Source organism: Ambystoma mexicanum, chromosome 1p, assembly GCF_040938575.1.
Source record: "Ambystoma mexicanum isolate Mex_15411 chromosome 1p, UKY_AmexF1_1, whole genome shotgun sequence".
NCBI lineage: Eukaryota > Metazoa > Chordata > Amphibia > Caudata > Ambystomatidae > Ambystoma > Ambystoma mexicanum.
The window spans coordinates 382,342,172-382,364,867 of NC_090921.1; the positions used below are offsets into that span (position 1 = coordinate 382,342,172).

Genomic DNA, 22,696 nt, shown 5'->3' on the forward strand with positions numbered 1-22,696 from the left:
ACCATGTCTCTTTGATCTGCCTCACCATTCTGTTGTATATGATATATTGTCCTGTGTGCAACCCCGTTTCCTCTGCCAACCCCCGAATTCCTTAATCTCCCCTTCTTGCCATATGTCTACCACTGTTGCAATCCCCACCGGTTCCCAGTGCCTTCGAATCGTCTTCATTAGTTGCCCATCTCCTCCTGTCAATGTCACTAACGGCACTTGCGGAGAACACAGGGTTGGGTTCTCCATGACCTGACAAGCTCTGCACCATAACTTCCATCCCAGTACCATCATCTTTGGACGTCCTTGCAGCCATATCACTTCTTTCAGGAAGTACGGGGCACACTCCAAACTCAACAACCTGGATTCTGAGGTCTGGTCTTCTGATAACCATTTTGCCACATATTGTAATTGGCTAGCTAGATAGTAAATCTCGTAGTTTGGCTATTTTATACCCCTTTGTCATATGTGTTTTGTAACTTCAAAAGGGCGATTCTATTCCTCGTCCCATGCCAAAGAAATCCCCTGCAGGTGCTCTGTAGTGAAAAATCGCCTTGGTATCAGATATGGTATGTTCCCAAAATAATGCAATAATCTCGGCAGTACTACCATCTTCAGCATTGCCCCCCTTCCCACCATTGTCAAGGGGAGCTTTGCCCAGAACCCCATATTATTTTCAATGCTCTTTACCGCTTTTTCAGTATTATGTTGGTGTTCCGCCTCTACCGTGAGGTAAATGTCTATCCCCAGGTATCTGAATGTATGTATCTCCCATGGTATTTGTAGAATTGGCAATTGATCCCGTGGGGCCCCTACATACCTCCCTAGAGGGAATATGCATGATTTTTTGGGGTACACCGTTATGCCAGATAGCGACGCAAATCGATCCATCACTTCCAGGACATATTGGAGGTTTTCTTCAGGGTATTATAAGTACAACAGCATGTCATCTCCATTTAGTGAGACTAAATGCGCCTCCCCGTTCACAGTAATCCCTATTATACTGTACGGCTGCCTCAGGTATATCGCCTGGGGCTCTAGTGCTAAGATATACAGCATCGGGGACCATGGACATCCTTGTCTGGTACTCCTACTAAGTTGCCATCGCTCCCTTTTTGACTCTGGCCAGCGGTGCACTATACAGTAGTTTGACACATCTGAGATACCCAGGCCCTATCTCATAGTTGATCAGGGCTGCGATCAACCAAGGCCATTTGACCGAGTCAAAGGCTTTTATTGCATCCAGTGATACGATTGCAATCTCGCAGAGTCTCCTTTCGTATGCTCTACAACCCTGTGAAGTCGTCTTAGGTTATTAGATATGTTCCATTGTGGTACGTATCCGGTCTGATCGGGGTGTATTAGTTTATTAATAATCCGTCTCATTCTGTTTGCTAGCACCGCTGTGAGAATTTTGCTATCTTGATTAAGCATTGATAGCGGTCTGAATGATCCGCAATCCTTTCCAGGCTTATTAGGTTTGGGGAGTGGAATGATGATCGCCTCTTTCAGGGACTCTGGTAACCTCCCTGTTTCAAATGCCTCGTTTAGCATTGCTAGAAGTGGGGGAAGCACTTCTGTTCTGTACGTTTTATAAAATTCACTTGGGAGTCCATCGGCTCCCGGAGTCTTGCTAGTGGGTAGCTGCACTACGAACTCCTCAAGGTCTTCTAGAGTGATCGGGGCATCTAAGTCCTCTCGCTCCTCTGCGCTGATTCGTGGCATGCCTATGTCTTCCAGTGTTTCCCTTATTTCCCTGCTGTCTCTTCCTGCTTCATCCCCATACAATTGTTGATAGTATTCAAGGAATTCCTGATTATCTCCCTCTTGGGTGTCCACCGTTTGCCCATCCTCCCTCGTTATTGCTCTTATCGTAGGTCTGGGGGTCTCCCTTTTATATAACCATGGCAGCATCCGCCCTGTTTTGTCTCCACCCGCATACTGTCTCTCCACATATTTTTTATAGTTCAAATTGCATAGCTGCTCCCAGTGTCCTGCACACTTCTGTTGCAGCTTGAGTACAGCCTCAGCATTGTCCTTAGTGCCACCTCCTCTGCCCAACGCTGTTTCTAACTCTGTTTCCGCCTCCTGCAGCTCTCTCAATATGCCTCCTTGCAGCCCTCTAACTATCACTTTGAAGGCTTCCCACAGCGTACCTGCCGACTCAACGCTACCAGTGTTGGTCCCAAAGTAATTTATTATTTCTTCTCTCAAGTCCTCCCTGAATATTATGGGCCTCATTACACGGAACGCGGTAAGGGTTTACCGGTAAGAGCACCAGTACCGGTAAACCCTTACCGCCCTACTATGAGGTCCCTTTGCCGGACCCTACCTCAACGGCTGGTTTTAGCAGAAACATGGTGCACTTTCTTCTCCTCTCAGCAGCCCCCACCCCATCATCAGGATACAGCCCTAATCTTTGGGACCTTGTGTCGACGCTCCCAATGCACCTTTATAAAGACGATGAGGATAATGTCATTGGGCTGCAGATGTTTTTACTCTTTTCAGATTTTTGGGAATGCATTTTGCAAAAGTAGTTAAAGTGGAGTCTCTTTTAGAGTAAAATTCTGGCTTGCTTGAAAGAGTGAACGCGCTTCTTTGTAAATCCTTGATAATATTTGCAGCACATTTAAGCCGTGCGTTCAACCTGCAAGACCCAGGCAGGGAGGGAGACCTGCGACTCAGCCTTTCATCCTTCTAGGGTGATAAAATAAATAACATTGAGCTGGGTGAGCTAACATTAAAACTGTGATAACAAGTGAGATAAAACATTAATTTTAGTATAGTATAATTGATCATTATAAACAGTTCTTTAATAATTGTTTTTATAGTTTTAAACTGACAATCCCAACTTTTGAAATGAAAATGAAATTCTTTCCAAACGTTGGGCTTGTTCAATAAGAGCTCTTAACATACCTTGTCATACATGTTCAAGCATTAGCATGTGCTTGTTTTGTGTTCACTTGTCCTTTTGTGGAAACAGTTGTAAGTATTCATTGTTGGAGGAATGTAATACCAATTTAAATTACAAATTGACACAGACATTTTAAACATTCCACAACGTGGTGAAATTTAGAAGGGTTAAATTCTATGGTATTTTGCCTACGGGAATGCACAGCTCTACTGCTTTCTTTCAGAAAATTCTCCTGGCCAAGATAAACGGAAGTGCATCTTGTTACTCTATTCAGGGACATTTTCAGACGCCCCGGTGTATGCTGGTTATTTATGCCGTGGTGAATTACAGCAGTGACGGCGGCTAACACTATGGGCCTCATTACGCAGTAGGAGGTAGCCATGGCGCTATTAGCGCCATGGCTACCCCCTTACCGCATTCCGGGTCCATGTTCCCGGAATAGGGACTTACCGGGTCATTCCGACCTTGGAGGACCCGGTAAGTCCCCATTCCGGGAACCATTCCCCATTCCCATTCGAGCCCCCATAGGGCTCAATGGGAATGGGGATGGAGCTAATAACGGGCCGCTTTTAGTGGGCCCGTTATTAGCTCTGAAGTCCCTTAACGGGTCCCTTCCATAAAGCCTGGTAAAACCAGGCGTTAGGGAAGGGACCCGCTAAGGGACCTTGGAATAGGGTGGTAAGGGATTACCGGCACCGGTGCCCTAACCGGTGCGGTTATCCCTTACCACCTACCGCGTAATGAGGCCCATGTATCTATTTTCAACTGAAGGCCTCCAACTCATTTCTTTACGTATTCTGCCGATAGTGGGGCCTGAATAAACCTCCTCAGATGTCCTTTGCTGAGTGCATAGATGCCAGTGCTCCTGGGATTAATTGTGCAGTGGGGTTCAGGTTAAATGCAGCTTGGGGTGCATTGTAGCGAGGGTTTGCTGCAGATTAAGTGCGTCACGTTCAGTGTGAAGGTAAAGGGGGCAGCGCAAATGTTGTGAAATGCAGCACGATTGCTGTATTGTGAAGTGCAGTGTGTGTTGTGGGGTCCAGTGCGAGTGCTCTCTTTTGCCCAGGAGTGCTCCGAGATGCACCTGCCCCCTGTATGGGGTGGTTGTTTTGAAGTTCAGTGCGAGTGTCGTGTGAGGAAAGGTGTGAACTCTGTGTGAGGAGCGAGATGCAATATGATTGAGCAGAGTGCAGTGAGAGTCTTGTGGTGTTCAGTAAGGTGCATGAAGTGAGTTGCAGTGAGGATGCTGTGACGCACATTGTGAGGGCTTTGAGGTGCGGTGTTGTTATCTATCGGGTGCAACCTGAGAAGTTCAGAGTGTCAAATGAGCGCTGAAGGCTACTTTGTCTATGCTATATGATGGAGTCATTGCGCAGAAATAACTACTGCGCTGCAGGAGTACAGGGGTGAGCAGGGGCTGAATGGCCTATCGGCCCCACGCTATTACTAAGCCGGCAGTGATCCCAATCATGAAGATGGAAAAGGCACAGCACAAGAGGACAACTCCATTTGCCTCTTTAGGGTAGCATGAGCCTAAAGGTTCATGAGCTGGTGCAGAAGCAACACAAACAGCAATAGCGCTGTGATGCCAAAAAAAAAAAAGAAATGTCCAATCAAGGTTCTATAAAAATACAAAACCTTAATTAAACCACAAATACACACGACTAATAAAACAGTTTAACCTACTTCTGTGAAGGAAAACACAATGAATGCACACTTTGGAATTAAGTGTGCATTCACACATTTTAATTAATTAAGGGGCTCCCTGCCTTTGAAGACATGGCAGACAGTCTGGAATTTCAGCCCCAAATGTTTAGGTTTAATGAAGATGTCATTTAAAAGGTAGGGAGTGGGTTCTTACAAGTCACTCGGGCCCTTTGAGGCAGGCCAGGCAGGGTCATGGGACTACATTAAATACCATTAGTTCTGGACTGAACAGTGTTGATCCAGCTTCTAGGAACTTGCTGATGTGGTGATTTGCCATTAGGTTGATGAACTGCTCAATTGGGTCCAACACGCCGCGTGGTCTAAGTAGCAATGGCACGTGGCATTAAGAAGCTTGTGGCAGACTTGCAATGTCTGGGTCGGCAGTTATTTGACTTCTGGGTTGTTGGGTGCCAATATCCAGTCTCAAGGGACAATGGTGAGCCCTTTCTTCTACCATTACCTACCAGGAAGGTTTGTAGAAGGCACATGCAAGGATTATATTACCTCCAGTGGCAGTGTCCTGGTTAACAGTGCCTCGGTTGTAGTAGGCCTTGTCCACACAGAGGTTTCATCCATATGAGCCCTGGTGATGGGCAGTGAGAAGAGCTGTCCTTTTCTTTGGAGCCTTCTGCCTTCACCTCTATGGCAGAGGACTTTGGAATAGATTGTATCCCCAATAGAGTTCCATGTGAATCCTTCTTGTCTGGAAATTCAAAGATAAATCAACTAAGGGGAGGATTACCCATATAAAGGCAACAGGTAGCAGAGGACTGGTCCACAGCCAGCCCATCGTTAGGGGTCCAGTTTAGGCTGCTCTAACAAGTGCCCTTTGCCTTCTGATGTCGTACCCAGAGTGCTTTGTCTGGAGGAAGTAGGGACCCACATATCATTTTTTGTACACCCCGGCCAGATGGCTAAGGCGGCTAATACACACCCATCCCTGTCATGAATGAGCCATCTAACCAAGCTGACAATAACATGATGTCCAAATGCTTGTGGCTTTCTATTTGTGTGATTCCAGTAGCCACCATGTAAATCCAGATATGGCTTATATTTAATTATTATTCTACTGCCACCACGCTGACTAGGGCACACAATTATTATATTATGAATCAGAGATGATTACAGTTAATAAGCCACCTCTACCTGCTTATGATTGTACACTTGACCTTCAACCTTCCCCATTGCTATGGTAGGGCAGCTACTGGGGGATATCAGTAGACAGTCATAGCCAGGTGCATGCACACTATGCTTTTTGGCATGGAGCATTTATGAAAGAGAGCCTGATTATCAGTTCAAAATTGTATTGGCAAGAATTCAAAATAACGAAGGCTTTTACACTGTCACAAATGGCATTCCTTTGTAATGATTATGAGTTTGTAGTCAGTGTGACCTCTGGAAGTTGCAGTGTGAGTGCTGCAAGGTTTATAATGTGTATCTGCGTGTGCAGGGAGTAGCAGTGTGAGTGATATTTGCGAGTGTGAGTGTGTAAGATGCAGCTGCTTCTGTGTGTAGAGGGTGACACTGTGCATCAAGCTTAGTACAGTGTTAGTGCTTGGGCTATGGAGCCATGGTAATGGATACAGTTGTGGCTTTGTTTTAGATTGCCCCCATGCCCATCTCTCCTGTTCCTCTAACTTGTTTCAACTTTGAATATGTGCCCCCTTGCCTGGCCTGACAGTCAGTATTTTAAAGCTGCGTAAGCAATGCAGGCTGGCAGCAGTGCTAAAAGTATCAAGGTGCAAAAAGGGCAGCTGATTACTCAACTCTGGTAAACCTGTGCATGCAACACGAGACTGCAGCTGTTGTGCATAGGCCAATCTGGTAGACGTGGATTGGCTTGATTGCCACCTACGTTCAAGGATGTGATTGGTAGTTTTCACGTTTTGCAATATAGTAGTAAACCATTTGTCTGTTTGTGTTTTCCTGTTGTTGGTAAAGGATTCAAGGGGCCAAATGTGTTAAATGCTCATGAAGCCAACGGTCAAAAGTTCAAATGGAAGCCTGGAGGGGAAATGCACAGAGTCTTGCAATATCTGTGAAAGGTCATATTGAGTTTTGGGTCCTGGGAACAGGGCAGGAGATAGGGTGCCAATCAAAGAGAAGATGCTCTGCCCAAAATAGTGGATGGGGAGAGAATGTGGGAGGTCAATCCTGGAGCCGAAGATTGCAGCTGAATTGTGGCTGGCAGAGTGAGTGGGCTCTGATACTGGATGACTGAGTTACATGGACTGGACTGGAGGGTGTGACTGGAGGTCCCTGGCTGACCGTTTGCTAGAGAGTGTGGGTGGGCCAATAGGAATGCCTGGGGGGCCTTTTCAGAGGCAGGGGGTTACAGGGAAAGGCATGAGGGTGTGGTGGGGAGAGTGGGTGCACATGGGTTGTGCAGCTAGATCATAGGGTGTGTGGGGGAGGGCTAGACAGGGAAAGAGAGGCTTTACTGGGATGAGCTGAACAGTTGGTGGAAGTAAGGTTTGAGTGGAGGCTCTCCTTTTGCAAAGAGGTGGGCGTAGCAACGAAGAGGACACTAGGGGATATTCCGGGGGGCCAGATTCGGCTTCCCAGAGTCAAGAGCTGGTGGGGATAACGGAGGAGGGGGGCCTTGCGGTACTCTCTTTTGGGGAGGGTCTGGGTGAAAGGAAGCTGACGTGGTATTAGAGGTGTTCATGAAGGAAAGAAGAGATGTCCCTTGTTTTGGTGGACTGCAGCGCGAGTAAACGGGGGCACAGTGCGAATGCACTGAGGTGCAATGTGTAGGCTAGGGATGTATTATCAGTGTTGCATAGTACAGTGTGGGTGCTATGGATTGCAGTTCGGTGGCTCGGAACAGCACACAATACCTCAATACCTCAAAGACCAGCAATACAAAAATGCAGTGCGAATGTTGTGTGTTGCAGTATGCATGCTATGGAGTTGAGTGCTCAGTAATGACCTTGGGCCTCATCAGGGGTTGGGCAGAGCGGCAGAAATGCAGCAGTAACGCTATTACCGCTGCATTACCACTCCCCACAATCTTGAGTATGGATGGAAGGTAAAACTCTTCACTTTCCGCTCATTAGAGGTGCTATTACCGCAGCATTAATACCACTGGAGGTAATAGCACCATTACTGACCAATAGCATCCTTTGGAGTCTTCAAAACATGGGGCGTAATAGCCTTACCACAACTCAGGATCCGGCACTAATAGCACCGGACCGAGTTGCGATAACGCTGTTTGTGTTGGCAGTATCCCAGTGGATTTACTGCTGGGATACCACCAAGGTTGTGATGAGGCCCCTTGTGTCCTGTGAGATGCATAAGGAATGATGTCTGATGCAGGACGAGTACTACATGTAACAGTCGACCTAGCCGGAGTGATCCAACTGTTGGTAGTCTACATGAACAAGGTCTCTCCCACACTCGCTATAAATGCTTCAGCTAACGAGGCAGCATGGACCATGACTGAGGCCTTGCTTTCTATCCTGGATGGCCTTCCCTTCACTTTTGAAAGTGTTGCTGCTGACTTATCATTGGTGAGATGATCCAGCAGGGACTATGGCCAGTACAAAATGGCAGCAAACAATGGGCGGTGTTCCTTCTTTCTGGAAATGCTTCCATGTGTCTATCTCGAGTAGTAGCAGACTTTTACCAGGTTCATTTACATCTCTGTCACTCTATTTGATGTGTCTAGCTCCCTGACTATTTCTCCACCTTATGTTAAGTTTCAGGAGCACCATATTCCAAAGGCACCTCGCTAATCCTGAGTTCCATTTCTGAGTTCACTACTGACACTGCCTCCTTTGATCCAGGTAAGATCATTCTAATACTTTTAAAAACACTAAGCTTGTCTATGGGGTTTGTTTGGTATTTTTCTTTCATGTACTGATTGGTTTCTCCCCAAAGGCTAAGATGGCATTATGACATTTTCAGTCTTATCTATAATATTTACACCTTTTTGACTTTTTATTATCTGTGAAATTGTTAACAAATTCACTTTTCATCCAAATTATATCATAGGAATTCATCACATTACGCATAAGATAGGTAATATTTTCCTAAATATGTTTCATAATATTCATCCATCCTTAAGATCTCACACAAAATAACATTATTACATTAAATACAATTGAATCGTTTTATTTATATTTTGGTTATTTGTAGTGCGTACTATGCCACCAAAATTGTGTATAAAGGCGCATCAAGACGGGGGTGGGGGAGGTATAAAACAAAAACAAAAACGTTCTTAAAAGGTCTTGAAACATTCATAACGTGCAAGTGCTAAAGCTTGAGAGCAGAGGAGAGGGAGGAGGAAAAGTGCATGAAGGGGTAGAAGAGAAGAACACAAACAAAAGACATTGGGCCTCATTCCGAGTACGGCGCTAACCAATGGCGCTATTAACGCCTTGGTTGACGCCGTACCCGGAACGGCAGCGCCTTGGTGGATGGCGGAATCACCGCCCCATTCCAAGGTTGGCGGGGCGGTAATTCCCCATTCACCAAGGCTCTTCCCCATTCCCAAATGAGCCCCCATAGGGCTCAATGGGAATGGGGAAGATGCAAATAACGGTGACCGTTCAAGCAGGCGTTAAGGGCGAGGGCGCAGAGGGAACTCGGAGTATGGCGGTAAGGGAATACCTCAACAAAGTCAAAGGGGACTACTTATGGGTATCTCAACTGTGTATTGCCCAAAATCGTTTTCACACTGTGGAGGACACAGTTATATCGAGTGAGGAGAAGTTTGCCAAAAAGCCTAGTTAGCTAATTGCGCTTTCCAAATAGTCTCTTGTGCACATGTGTTGTGCTAAAAGACACATGCTCTACCGCATTGGTTGTTGCATGTGTTGGCTGTCATCCAGATGAAAAATGAACGTTAGTTTTAATAGGTTTTCTCTGGATGAACAGGTGCAGGTTAAAATTGAAACAGCAATGAAGAATTTTTACAGCTTTATTCTCTCTGAAGATAGTTACTGGGAAGACCCCTGAATATTTAGGCAGGGGGTCCTACATCCGAACGAGCATAACCTGTGTAGTTCATATTATACACTAGGTGTGGTCGTTCTCTAGCCGACCGGTTTCTGTGGAACAAATTAGTGGGCCACATTCATCAGGGCTTCGCAGGGCATCTGGATACGTGCCTGCTGGGAATCACGTCTGTATCTCTTCAAAAACACTCCCCGCTCCGTGTGGACTGGTAACTTAGCACGGTGGGTGAGACGGCCCGGAACCTTGGAGCGGTAGTCTCTGTTCGTGTGACGAGCCGCGCACGAGAGGTGTGTCTCGTTACCGGTGGCCGCTATCCCTTACCGCCATACTCGGAATGAGGCCCATTGTGACTAGGTCGTGAGACGATTTAACGCCTGGGTCGTAATGAGGCCCACAGACATGATATAACAGGAATGATGCAGCAGTAAATAGGCAGCAGCGAAAGTGATAGGGCTGCGCGAAATTACAGTATACAGCATTAAGTAGGCAGCAAGGAAAGAGATAGGGCTGCAGAGACAGAATGCATGCATCCAATGCACGGAATTACAGTATACAACATTAATTAGGCAGCAAGGTAAGAGATAGGGGTGCAGAGACAGAATGCATGCATCCAATGCACAAAATTACTGTATACAACATTAATCAGGCAACAAGGAAAGAGGGCTGCAGAGACAGAATGCATGCATCCAATGCACGAAATTACAGTATACAACATTAAGCAGGCAACAAGGAAAGATATAGGGCTGCTGAGACAGAATGCCAACAACACTGCAAGAATTACAGTAAACGTTCCAAACCATGAGTAAACCATTGAGGTACAACAGATCAAGTAGCAAGGAATAGTCCTTCGAAGCCATGACAGCAGAGTGAAGTTATTGGACAGTAGGTAGCGGCAGGTAGCCTCAGAGAACTGAGTCAGAGTTAGTCAAGAAGCAAGACAAACCCCAAGTTAAGCCTTAGTATTACATTTTTTTTATCACATGCATTATTTTCAATACTTGGATGTAACAATCTGAAAAGTTTGACATTTGTGCAAAGGTAAAAGAGCACCATTGTAGATATTTGGGATTATATAGTCATCCTCATTTTTCTCAACCAAGGGCAGAAAAACTACTGCTTTCAGCTATTTTCAAGAAGCAAGACTTTTGTAGTCATGGTAGGAAGTTCTTGTGAGGACCCAGGAGTGGCAAAAAGAGGGGGTGGTAAAGAACGGAGAGAGATCGATACATGAACATTTCTGAAGAGGGAGACCCAAACGTGACCCTCATAACACTCATTCCACTCTCAGCCTGGCTACAGAGAAACGAGAGATGCATATCGCTTCTGGGCCCTTCCTCACTATCTTTGATGTGTCGTAGGTGTGAAAAGCGCTACTCACTCAGACAACCATTCAGACCATATCCAGATGACAGTATTGAAGAGATACAGCTGTCATCGATCCAACAAGTCGACTGACTGTAACCTCTAAGAATGCTGATATCGCCATGACTGTTATCATGACATAGATACGTTCGACATGAAGCACATAAGCATCCCAGCACAAACCTACACGAACACTTGAGTTTATTGCTGATAGAAATGAAGCAAATGCTTATGACTCACATAGTTAGGGGACTGACACACCTATACCTTTTGCTGCGCAGAAACTGCAAGATGCCTAAGAATACATATGAATGGCTTGTCTATGCTTAATTGCAACTGTAAATAAAGATGGAAGCTATAGGTACATTGGAGTGAATGGGAAAAGCAAGATGAACTTCAGAATACAGGGTAAGGCTGACAGACTGATTCTGCTGAAGCATGCAGACAAAGCTTCCAGCGCAGACACCTAGCACAGCCTCGCTGAGGACAAGTAGGGAAGGAAGGTTTCCAGTTAACAGAAGAGATAAGACACCTGCAAGGGACGCAGTCAAGAATCCTCTTGATTACAAGCATGGTCCCTACACATGTGACCTAAATCTACGAGAAAGAGCCAATTCATTCGAGGCAGACAGAGACGATTGTTCCCATCGAACCACAGGCAGGAAGATACAACTGTTATACAGGTTCTAAGCTGAATGTTCTGTCAGGGCCTAGGAGATCGAATGTGGTAACATATTGGGAACATTCAGCACCTTTGGGGTCGTTCCCACTACCTTAAATAGTTGCACTTAGCATGCAAATGTCCAAAGCTTAAGGCTGAGAAGACCCTTTCTGTCCAATCCCTAAACACCTTCCACGATAAGCATACCCTATGTTGCACCGGCCAATCACCTTTACAGTAACCTGTAACCTTGTATTTGTAACACATAGAGGTGGTCTCAGGAGGAGTCACCAGATATGGCTTACCTAATGGTCATACTATTCCTTTATAGATTACATATGTAGTTTGGCTAATTAACCAATCCCTTCCCCTGTTAGGATTTTGAGATGCAACGCTGCTTTTGTGACATCACTAGTCAGCAAAATGGGATGAAATGCACCTGGAGAGCTTGCGAATCATTTTGCGTTGTTCATGTTGGGATCCCTATCATTTTAACTGTTAATAAAGACAGTGAACTTTGTTTTTATCACTGAGTCTTTCGTTCCTAGGGCAGGGGATTTCCAGGACCAGTTCCTCTTGAACGTAAATGGGGCATCTGCTCATAGTCCCCCTGTCACTGTATTACATGTCCCATTAGGATCAAGGATATAGATGATGAATAAGCGAAGAGTAGGGGGAGCATGGAGCACATAGGAGGCGGCTGGGCTTACCTGTTAAGAGTGGTTCCATGCAGCACTCGCGTACCTTCAATGCCAGACAGACGTAGGTGTAGGGAAGACCTACGACCACAGGGCCTGTTCAGGTGAAAAGAGGCCAGTCAGGAGAGCACAAGGGCCTTGAGTGTGTGTCTTAGGCAGGGGGCTGGCTTCGCCTGCCAGCTCCCTGGATTGGCTTAAGGTGCTTGAAGCAGTCAATCAATGCTCCGTGAGGCGTGCTCCCAGTGATCACACACGAGGCATGGGGCACACGGAATACTTCAAGGCCAGGCAGATGTAGATGTAGGGAAGAACTGCGACCACAGGGCATGCTCAGGTGAAAAGATATGTAGGTGATAGACATTATGGAGTCACGACAAATATGTAACAAGCTAATAAATACTTCCTTCCTTACCTGCACTGTCCACACTAACCTAAAACATTCTTGGGACCTCCCACTACTAAAAAACCATCCCTGGAACCAAATATCCCCACCAAATTTAGGCCTATTTACTACAGTCCTTTTTTTGACTAAAGATCATTGACAAAGCTGCCTACAATCAAATACAATCATATCTGGAAACTAATAAACTTCCTGGACTCTGTCAATCTGGCTTCAGAGCGCAACATGGCACAGAAACAGCCTTGATTCATCTGAAGATTCATATCGACGATCTGAAAGACAAAGGAAAATCAGCACTCTTGCTCCTGTTGGATTTGTCAGCCGCCTTCGATCTGGTCGATCACAAGGTGTTATCTAACCACGTATCCTCAGCGGCCCATTTCTCTGCAGAAGCAACAACCTGGATCAAATCCTTCCTTAGTAATAGAACCATGAGAGTCTTCTCAGCAGCTGCAGGCCCTATCCCCATTTCCTGTGGAGTCCCGCAGGGATCCTGCGTATCACCTACCATGTATAATGCTTTCACCAAACCACTGTTTGATGATTTGGACAATCTGGGTGTCACCTATACCAACTACGCAGATGACACCCAGATCCTCATACCTCTGACAGGCGATAACGACAAAGACTTAGCTCTCACTAACAAAATCTATCTCATCATTCAGGCCTGGATGGCTATACATGGCCTTTGCCTGAATGATGAGAAGACCGAGGTACTCCTCCTAGCCACTCCTGCCAACCAGAAAAAAATGAGTAACCAATACCTATCCTTCAACATTGATGGCAATGACATTATGGTGGATAAAGAGCTAAAAACTAGACTCCTCTCTGAAACAGGTCAGTGCTACAGCTTCAGCTAAAACGTATACCTGCCAGCTTATTCACGCATGCAAACCCTTCCTCTCTACTAAAAGCTGCATGACGCTAGCCAGAGCACTAGCATTGTCTAAAATGTACTACTGCAATGCTCTAACCAAGGTGCTAGTAAATACATTACTAATAAACTACAGATCTTGCAGAATAATGCACTGAGAACTGCCCTGGGCATTTCCAAAAGACAACACATTTCCGGTATCAGACGAGTCAACAACTGGCTCTCAATCACTGAGAGAATACAACTAAAAACAGCCTGCCTAACCTACAAATGTCTTAACAATTCAGCCCCCCCCACCTCATTGAAAAATTCTCGAAAAGCAACACCACCAGACAAACCAGATCTACAAACTCGGGCTGCCTAAAAGTGCCCAGGTACAAATTAAAAAAAGCAGGGGGCAGCAGCTTCTCTGTAATGGATGCTCAAGTGTGGAACACACTACCTACCTCCCTAAGAGCTGACCGGTCTTTCTATAAATTCAGGAAAGAAACAAAACTTTGGCTCATTTCCAACGACTCACCAGGGTAGGCACCTTATCCCAGGATCCCTCACTGAAGTCCCACTCCTTGTACCTACACTCTTCACCTCTTAAACTACTGATTGACTAAGCAGATTTTTAGCAACTATGAACTGGATTCTACTGTATGTTATTGCAGACTCCCATTGAGTAAATCGTCCAGTACTGTAATTTTCACCTTAATAGATTATTAATAATTCTGAACTGTTTATTTTTTATACTACTGTATATGCCCTTTTATGTAATTTGATTTTTATGTGTAACTCGTCATTCTTGTACTTTTCACTACTGTACAGCTACCTATGTAACGTATATCCTTGTAGTTACGCCCGGGCTGGGAGCGCATTATAAATAAATAAACAAACAAACAAACAAACAGTTGTTCCCGTGGGTTAGCGGACTACTATTATAGCATTCCAAATGTACAGTGTGCCCTGCATGGATATGATAGCTTTGGGGGCACTGTGGACGGTATCAGGTAATATTATCCCCATATATATGGTCGCCGCAAATAATATCGCCGGGAAAAAGTTGTGGCGATATTATTTGGGTGACCATATATATGGGAACAGGGGCAGCAGGGGTTGCGGGGTGTCCCCCGCTCCCCATGAAGAAAAACAAAAGGTTTGAGGGTTGCGGGGGTGTCCCCCGCATGTTCCATGTAATAATGTCCCCACAAAAAACAGCAATTTTTCGGCGATTTATTTGCATGGCGATATTTTTGTGGGGACATTATTACATGGAACCCTGTGGACAGAGCAAGTAACTGGAGGCTGGAGCCCCTGGCCACAGCATTCACTTGTGGCAGAAAGGAGAGCTCCTGACTTCGTTATTGTAACTGGCAGCTGGCCAAGCTAGTTCCTGGAAGACCTCCAGACCCCAAGTGATTTTTCTTAGTTCTCCAGTCTTTTATTGACTTCAAAGCACACATGGACTTCTCTGTGGCATGTTTTAGGCTGTTGTAAATTCTGATTTGCCACTGAGTCAGCTCTCCAGGGTATCATTTTATACTGCTGTGCATGGATGGGGACTTTAGGAAAAGCCTAACATTCATCAATTTGTAGATGGGTCTCCAGTGGCTGAAAATTCATTTGGATAAGACTGAGGTGTTGCTGGTTGGAGGGAGCAAGAATATTTGGGAGTAATCCTGCTGGCCTTTGGTAATAGGGACTCTCCCTAAGCCCTCCACCTGTGTCAATAACCGGGGCTGTAATTGATTGCCCTATCTACTGGTCCTACAGACCCACAGTGTGGTCGGCAATCTGCCTTTCTCGTCCTGCAACTAGCGCCTATAAGCCTACGGGCAGTGAGCGCTGTTATAAATGCACAAATAAATAAATAAATACATGTCTATCATCGTAAAGTCTGGGACAACATCCTGCAATTGTTCCTCCCCCACCAAGCAAATCTCATCAGTTTCACCTACTTTCAGGCTGGACCATTACAACTCACTTTGGGCCTGATTCACAAAGCATCATTCAATGGGTGCATCCCATTGGGAAATGCTTTCTGAATCAGGTCTGCTGCCCAGACGACCTAATAAAACGAGTCTGTGGTAAACTAAGCCTCCTCCCCAAATCATGAACACCATCATATCACACATAGCCATAATCAGGCCCCAGCACAGATTATGACACATCTCCCTTCCTTTCACTGACACCTGGGGCAGTGAGGCGCTGTCTGGTGATTTTTTTTTGGGGCAGTTAGGTGCTGTCCATGTTATGGATAAGGGGCAGTGAGGTGCTGTCTATGTTTGGTTTAAGGGGCAGTTAAGTGCTGTCTAGGTAAGTTATGGGGATAGCGTGTGGATGTGGGGTTTTGTGGTAGGATCAGAGTTTTGGTGGGAGTTTTTGGAGTTGGACACTATCATGGTGGTCACAAGTTTGTGTATGGGGTTTAGAAGATGAGTGGGTTTAGTTGGGTTGTGGTGTGTGGGGTCTCCACCGGGGAAGGATTTATTGTTTGGTTCCTTCCATTGTTGTTGCCTTTCAGTGGGTTTATAGCTGAGTGGGTGTACAGGCTTTGGGGAGGGCCTGTGGTTTGGGTTCAGTTTCTGGTGTTTTACATTTAAGATCTTGGTTAGATTTACAGGGTAGGGCATAGGCTCAGGTGGGTGTTGGGAGTTGTTTCTGAGCTGGTATGAGTTATGTATTTATAACTTTTCTGGTAAGTTTGCATTTGTGATGGTCTCTATTATTGGGGTAGTGTTGTGTCAGTAGAATGGAGGGAGATGTGACATATTCTTGCTGGGGCCTGATTATGGCTGTGTGTTGTAATGGGAGTGTAGTGATGTCATTCACATTCTATGTGGAGTGTTGGTGTGGTAATGTCACTGACATTCTATGTGGAGTGTTGATGGATGTTTGGAATGCTGAGTTCTACTGGTGTCAGTTGAACCTAATGTGCTGGGCTGGATGGATGTCCTAGTGCTTTCTCTACTTTATATCTAAGATAATAAGCCTACATTTATATTTATATATTTTTATATATATGCTTCTATATAGCGCTGTAAGCCCGCAGGCATCAGGCCGCTACATGTCAACTACTTACCTTCTGGTGCACCTGATTTGGGAAGGAGGCTTAGTTTACCATAGAGTCCAGACTATCCAGGCTTCTAGCTGGATCTCGTAAAACGGGCCTTATGTCTCCCATTCGTCCTTATGCTGCGAAGGCTGCTGGTCCCGTAGCACGCTCCTTCCTCGCTCCTCTGTGTAACTCATAAGGCCTTCTACAATTCAGGGTAGCCGTGACTTCCAAGTAAATCGCGGATGTATACGCCTTTGCACTCACTGCGCTCTGGTTCTTGCATCCTATCATACGGACGAAAGAGGCATGAGGGCTGGGCCGTCTCAGTAGTGATATCTAGCGGGAAAATTGTGCTCTAAAAATTCCATGAACATACAAATAGACCTGAATCTGAGTACCATTGGAGGAGCACTTTCTACTGTTCTGCGATATCTGCCACGTAGGACACGAAACAAGCATTGCAATGAGTTCGACACGTGATACAGTGTGCCCCGTTCTACCACCTTGCATGAAAGCCTGAATAAATGTCGGGGCTGATACCGCTGGTATCCCCAGGTTTTTTTGTCAGCGCAGAAGCTGGATGCCACGATCCACTGTGTCCTAGTCTGGAGATGGTACCAGCTCTCTGGCCTTTGCAACACAAAGCCCTTGATCCCTTCCACTGACCTCGGAACCGCGTCCTGGTGCTGGCTCTTACCCACCCTCATTCCTGGCCTGACTGAAAGCTGTCCAGTACACTGCCCCCCCACCCCCTCGCCGGACTGAAGGAATACCACAGCAGCACCTCAATAAACCCATGCAATTCTGTGCAACTTATTCTAAGTGTAGTGATTTGAGTAAACTTTATTTGCACTTCTTAACCTTCAGTATTGTTATTTCTACCCGCACCTGGTTGCTGCGGGGCAGGGTTAGTGCATTCTGGTAAGGCTGAGGTTATGCCGTGGGTTTGAACTTCTTCAGTGGTAGTGATGAAACAGAAGGACGCCTTGGTTCCTTTTAAAATCATTGCTTTTAAATGTATGTAACTATGTTACTGCCCCTGGCAATCCTCAATTTTACAAGGAACAAACATTAACAGGTGGCCAGAGCTTTTCCGTGATAGGCTAATGGATTTTCCCCGTTGAGTGGGCCCAGCAATCTCTAGGAGCTCTGTAGTGTTGCCTTGCCCAGGAGATATGGAAGACACTCCATTGTTTTGGCAGTTTGCACAGTCCCAGGCTTAACATTTTGGGAGTAGTTGCTTTTCATGGCTAACATAATGATGGTCACTGGTTAGGCAGCGTGCCATGCAAAATCCCACATGCTTCCCTTTGATTGACAACAGAAGGCACAACAGCCAATCGCATTGTATGGAGGGGAGCAATGGGAGTGATTTAGGGGGCAATGACTTTGAGTGAAGTTTAACAATAAATCAGCGGATACATAGCTGGAAGGGATATTTCAATCACCCTGACCAGTAGTGATTTCCTGGCTCCTACTTTGGGGAGTTTGTTGACTAGTCCTTGCCTTTAAATTGCCCAAAAATGGATTAAATGGTTATTGCGGATACCAAACTATGGATTTCTCTTAGCTCAGGAATGGACATTCTGATTGTTGTATATCCCCTGAGAATACCTTTGATAATTGTGTGATGTCACTTTCCCTGGCCAAACTGTGCCCCCACAGGCATGCAAATGTGTGCAAACTGGTGCAGAAATTTGATTTAGCTTGAAACTCAGTGGTACGGCTTTGCGCACCCTCTTCTGCTCATTAGGATGGGCCAGGTTGTTGGGTAGCCTCCTGGGGACAGGCAGCTGTTTGTCTCCCCAGGGTGGCATGCCTATGTGGCTCTGACGACTTTGCTAGGTGGGGCCCTTCTGCCGGCCGCACACTTCTCCTTTGCTTCCGGCCTTTATAATGAGCTGTCCTGGGAGGCCCCTCACCTGCAGGCTGATGCAAGCGGCGTTCTTCTTGCAACAACGCCTCCCCTGATGAGGATGCACAGCTGTACCAACACTGCTGAGGGGCCGCATTAGTGGAATACATAGATGTGTTTCATTACTTTGCACACAATTCTGTAATGTCCGTCAGTAAAATCACATATAACCAGGGGGGTACCCAGTCAATATATATCGAAAACATTGCAGAGTAGTACATTTCAGAGTGGACCATAATACCGAAAAACACAGAAAACATTAAATAAATATATAAAGGGGACATGTCTTCTCTGTGAAAAGAACAGTGAGCTAAAGACTTGGTTGAGACTCCCCCAGGGGCCATCCACCCAAGAACAAGTCAATGGGCTGTGTTCGTGCTGGTAGAGAGTTCCCCAGACCCCCCCCCTGTTTTGCATACCAAGTAACTTTGGGTCTCACCCTAAGTTACCAGGGGACTCCAGACGTGGACCCCTTGCCCACTGCTCTTAGAGAGACACAGCTTCACCTCACTGATGATGCCCAACAAGGTTTAAACACGTGTATGGGGTTGCTGTGGTACTCTTGTTCAGAGGAGAATTGCCTAGTATTTCGGTGCTGGACTGCCCCTGGCCAGGACAAAGACTGATATGTGGGGAAATTTCTTCTCTGTGAAAAGAACAGTGAGCTAAAGACTTGGTTGAGACTCTCCCGGGTGCCATCCACCCAAGAACAAGTCAATGGGCTGTGTTCGTGCTGGTAGAGAGTTTCCCAGACTCCCCCGTTTTAAATCTATAAAGGGTAGGGGGTAAAGGGGTTAAAATATGTCGGGGTGGGGTTGGGGTGACATTATAAGGGTAAAGAAACAGGGCACGTAGGGCAAACTGCCCCAAATTAAAAAAATAAACATAAATCAGTGTCTTTCTGTATTTTTTCCGCGATAAATGTAGCACTCTGTAATGTCTGTCAGTAAAATCACATATAAGCCTACAGGGGCAGAGAAGAGAAAGTGAAAGACTTAAGTCCTACTTTACAGTGGAGTGTCATTTGTCTTTCATTTAAGGGTGCCCTTTCAGAGTTTGTGGAACGGCTGTCTAGACTGTGATTGTTTCACTGATCATATTGTGTTAACTTAGTACAAGTGACTTGACAGGGTGTTACGCTAATCTGGTATCCCTGGGGGCGTCTGGAAGGCTCTGATATCTGAAACCCTGGATGCGTAGTTGCCCAGTGTTGCATAATTAATCTTAGTTATTTGTAGGGTGAGCTATCCGTCCTGCGTTTCTTGTGCAGGGCGCTTGACATTTGTTGGCTAGCTGCCCGAGTTGCTTCACTGGCGCAGTATGCCTTCCTTGGGCCCAGGCCTGCTGTGACCCCGAATCTGCTGTTAGGCAGGTAGGTTTGTTAATTGTAAGTCTTTGTTCTGTTAATGGTGGGAATTCGATAATGTCTTTATCTCATCCTTTTCAGGTGCGAAGGTCTTGATGCTGGCGTGCCGGCTGGAGAGGGACCTTTTCTAGGTAAAAGAAAGCATGAAGCGCAGCGCCTTTATTGTCTTTTAAAGCTAACCTGTGTTTTCTTCTTCTTTTCCTCACAGGCCGCTGTGGTGTTGCGAGTGGATGAAAGCGCGATGAAAAACAGGCCCCCCGGAATCCGTTAAGGCAAGTACAGCGCTGTGCGGTTGTTTAATATTGAAAGCGAACCTGAATATGTCTCTTTTCCTTTGCAGATGTTGCTGTGGTGCTCCGGATGGAAGCGTGGTGTAGCGCGATGTAATTCAGTTAAGGCTGATGGAATTCGATGTTTTGGAAGCGCGCGTTCTAATATTGTATTTCCCTTTCTCATTATTGCAGGTCGCAATGTTCGAACAGCAGCTGTGGTAGCGGTTCGCCGGAAGTCCTTAAGCTAGTACTCACAGGTGAGTGATGTTTCTTCTTTCGGTTTCCACAGATTGCAGCCCAGTTGAGATGCTGAGTGCTGTATGGTGTTTTCTCAGGTAAGACAGAATCATCTTGTTCTTGTTCTTGCAGGATTACAGGAAGATGCTAAAGACCAGGAGCTGGACACAGTGATCGTCACGCTGCGGGTTGCAGAATAACATGAAGCGTGTTCTGCAGTCATGGTGTGGTTTATATAACCCAGGTAAAGCAGTACCAGGGAAAGTAGTTCCAGGCCTGCCACACCCAAAACACTAGACCGGATGGCTTGGTTCTTAGAACTAGACTGTGTGGGTGCTTCCATGTTGGATTTAAAGGCCCATGTACATAAATGGGACCTAGTGTGAACAGCTCTTCCTTCCTATATAAGAGCCTGGTGCCAAAGGCTTGGGTTATGCTTGTGTGTAGAGTCTTTACCGCTGGCATTTCCAAGGTTGTGGGGGAGTCTAGTTCAGAGGTGTATGGATGTCTTCCGTATATTGTGTAGAACGGGCTTTGTCCCGTGCTGGTGTGTATGGAGTTATTGTATACGTATTCCGCTATCCATAACAAGTCTTTCCAATTCTCTTCCACTTGATGCAGCATGCAACATAGATACTGTCCTAATGTCTGGTTTGTTCTTTCTGTTTGTCTATCCGTTTGGGGGTGATGGCTAGTGGACAATCGAACATCGATTTGTGCCATGGTACAACATTTCCTCCAGAAGTTGGATACAAATTGGCTTCCACGATCTGAGATTAGGACTGAGGGGAAACCATGCAGTTTTATAATCTGTTCAGAAATGCTTTTGCCAGACCGGTAGCGTTAGGAAGTCCTTTGAATGGAATGAAATGTGCCATTTTAGAGAACAGGTCTACAACCACCAGAATGGTATTAAAACCTTGACAGGGAGCTAAGACCGTAATAAAATCAAGAGAAAGAGTATGTCAGGGAGCCGGTGGAATATCCAGTGGTTGTAGGAGGCCAGCTGGCTTCTGTTTTTGTGATTTATTCTGTGCACATATCCCACAGGATAGAACAAATCGAGCAATGCCCTTACGCGCGGGTGGCCACCAATAATTCCGTTTAACCATGGCTAGAGTCTTAGCAATTCCGGAATGGCCTTCGATCAGGGAATCGTGATAACCAGACATGACCAATTCTTGCAGATCTTTACTTGGTAGATATAGTCATTCCCTGAAGTAGGGTAATCCATCCAGAACCGTGTGATGTTCATTTTGGGAATTCCATTTCTGCAAGATCTCGGGGTTCATTAAGGTTCGAATCTTATCTTGAAGTTCACTCAAAGTCAATGTAGTGGTGAGTCCCAGTAGTTTATCACTTGGGATAATGGCAACAGGGTCCAGGGTACTGTTCGTTTTCTCTTCAACACCCATACGAGACAAGGCGTGGGCCTTCCCATTCCGCACTCTCGGTAGGTATGTTATTACGTAATCGTATTCTGTGAAGAATAGAGCCCACCGCAACTGTCGTGACGATTGGGCTTTTGCTGACTTTAGGTATTGAAGGTTTCGGTGATCTGTGATTACTGTGATGGTATGTCTGGCACCTGATAGATACTGCCGCCAGGCTTTGAAGGCTGATTTTATTGCCAACAATTCTTTTTCTGTAATTGCATTAAGTTCTGGTGGTGAGAATTTACGTGACCAAAAGGCCACGGGGTGTAATTGGCCTGTCTCTGGGTCTCTTTCAGAGAGAACTGCTCCCATAGCTACGCTGGAAGCATCAGTTTCCACTACATAGGGGAGATCAGGGCGAGGATGTCGTAAATTTGGCACAGAGGTGAATCTTTTCTTGAGTTCCTGAAAGGCCTGTTCCGCCTCTTCAGTCCATTGGAATTTTTTGTTGCTTTTTCTCAGTAACGATGTGATTGGGTGGACTATCCGTGAGAAATCTGGAATAAATTGGCTATAAAAATTTGCAAAGCCGAGCATGCTTTGGGTTCCTTTAAGTGAAGAAGGTGACGGCCAATTAAGGATGGCATCTACTTTGTGGCAATTCATCTTGACTCCCTTTGGCGAGAGAACAAAACCGAGGAACTCAACTTCGGTGACGTGGAAGGAGCATTTCTCGAGTTTAGCGTACAGTTTGTGCTGGCGAAGTTTTGCAAGGACTAAGCGAACATGTTCCACATGATCTCTTTCAGAAGGGGAATACACCAGGATGTCGTCAATATAGACCAGGGCACAGACATCGATTAATTCCCTTAATACATCATTCATGAAGTATTGGAATGCTGCGGGAGCGTTGCACAGCCC

General features: G+C 45.8%; 1 protein-coding gene across 3 annotated transcripts in view; it reads left to right on the top strand.

Annotated features, from left to right (window-relative positions):
• Positions 1 to 22,696, top strand: part of MEF2B (myocyte enhancer factor 2B) — a 533,283-nt gene that overhangs the window by 190,594 nt on the left and 319,993 nt on the right. For 2 of the 3 annotated variants that reach the window (XM_069649127.1, XM_069649128.1), the window contains exon 2: positions 8,311 to 8,397. The gene's annotated coding sequence lies outside the window, so the exon portion shown is untranslated. The remainder of the gene's footprint in view (positions 1 to 8,310; positions 8,398 to 22,696) is intronic. The other variant, XM_069649129.1, reaches the window with a different exon arrangement.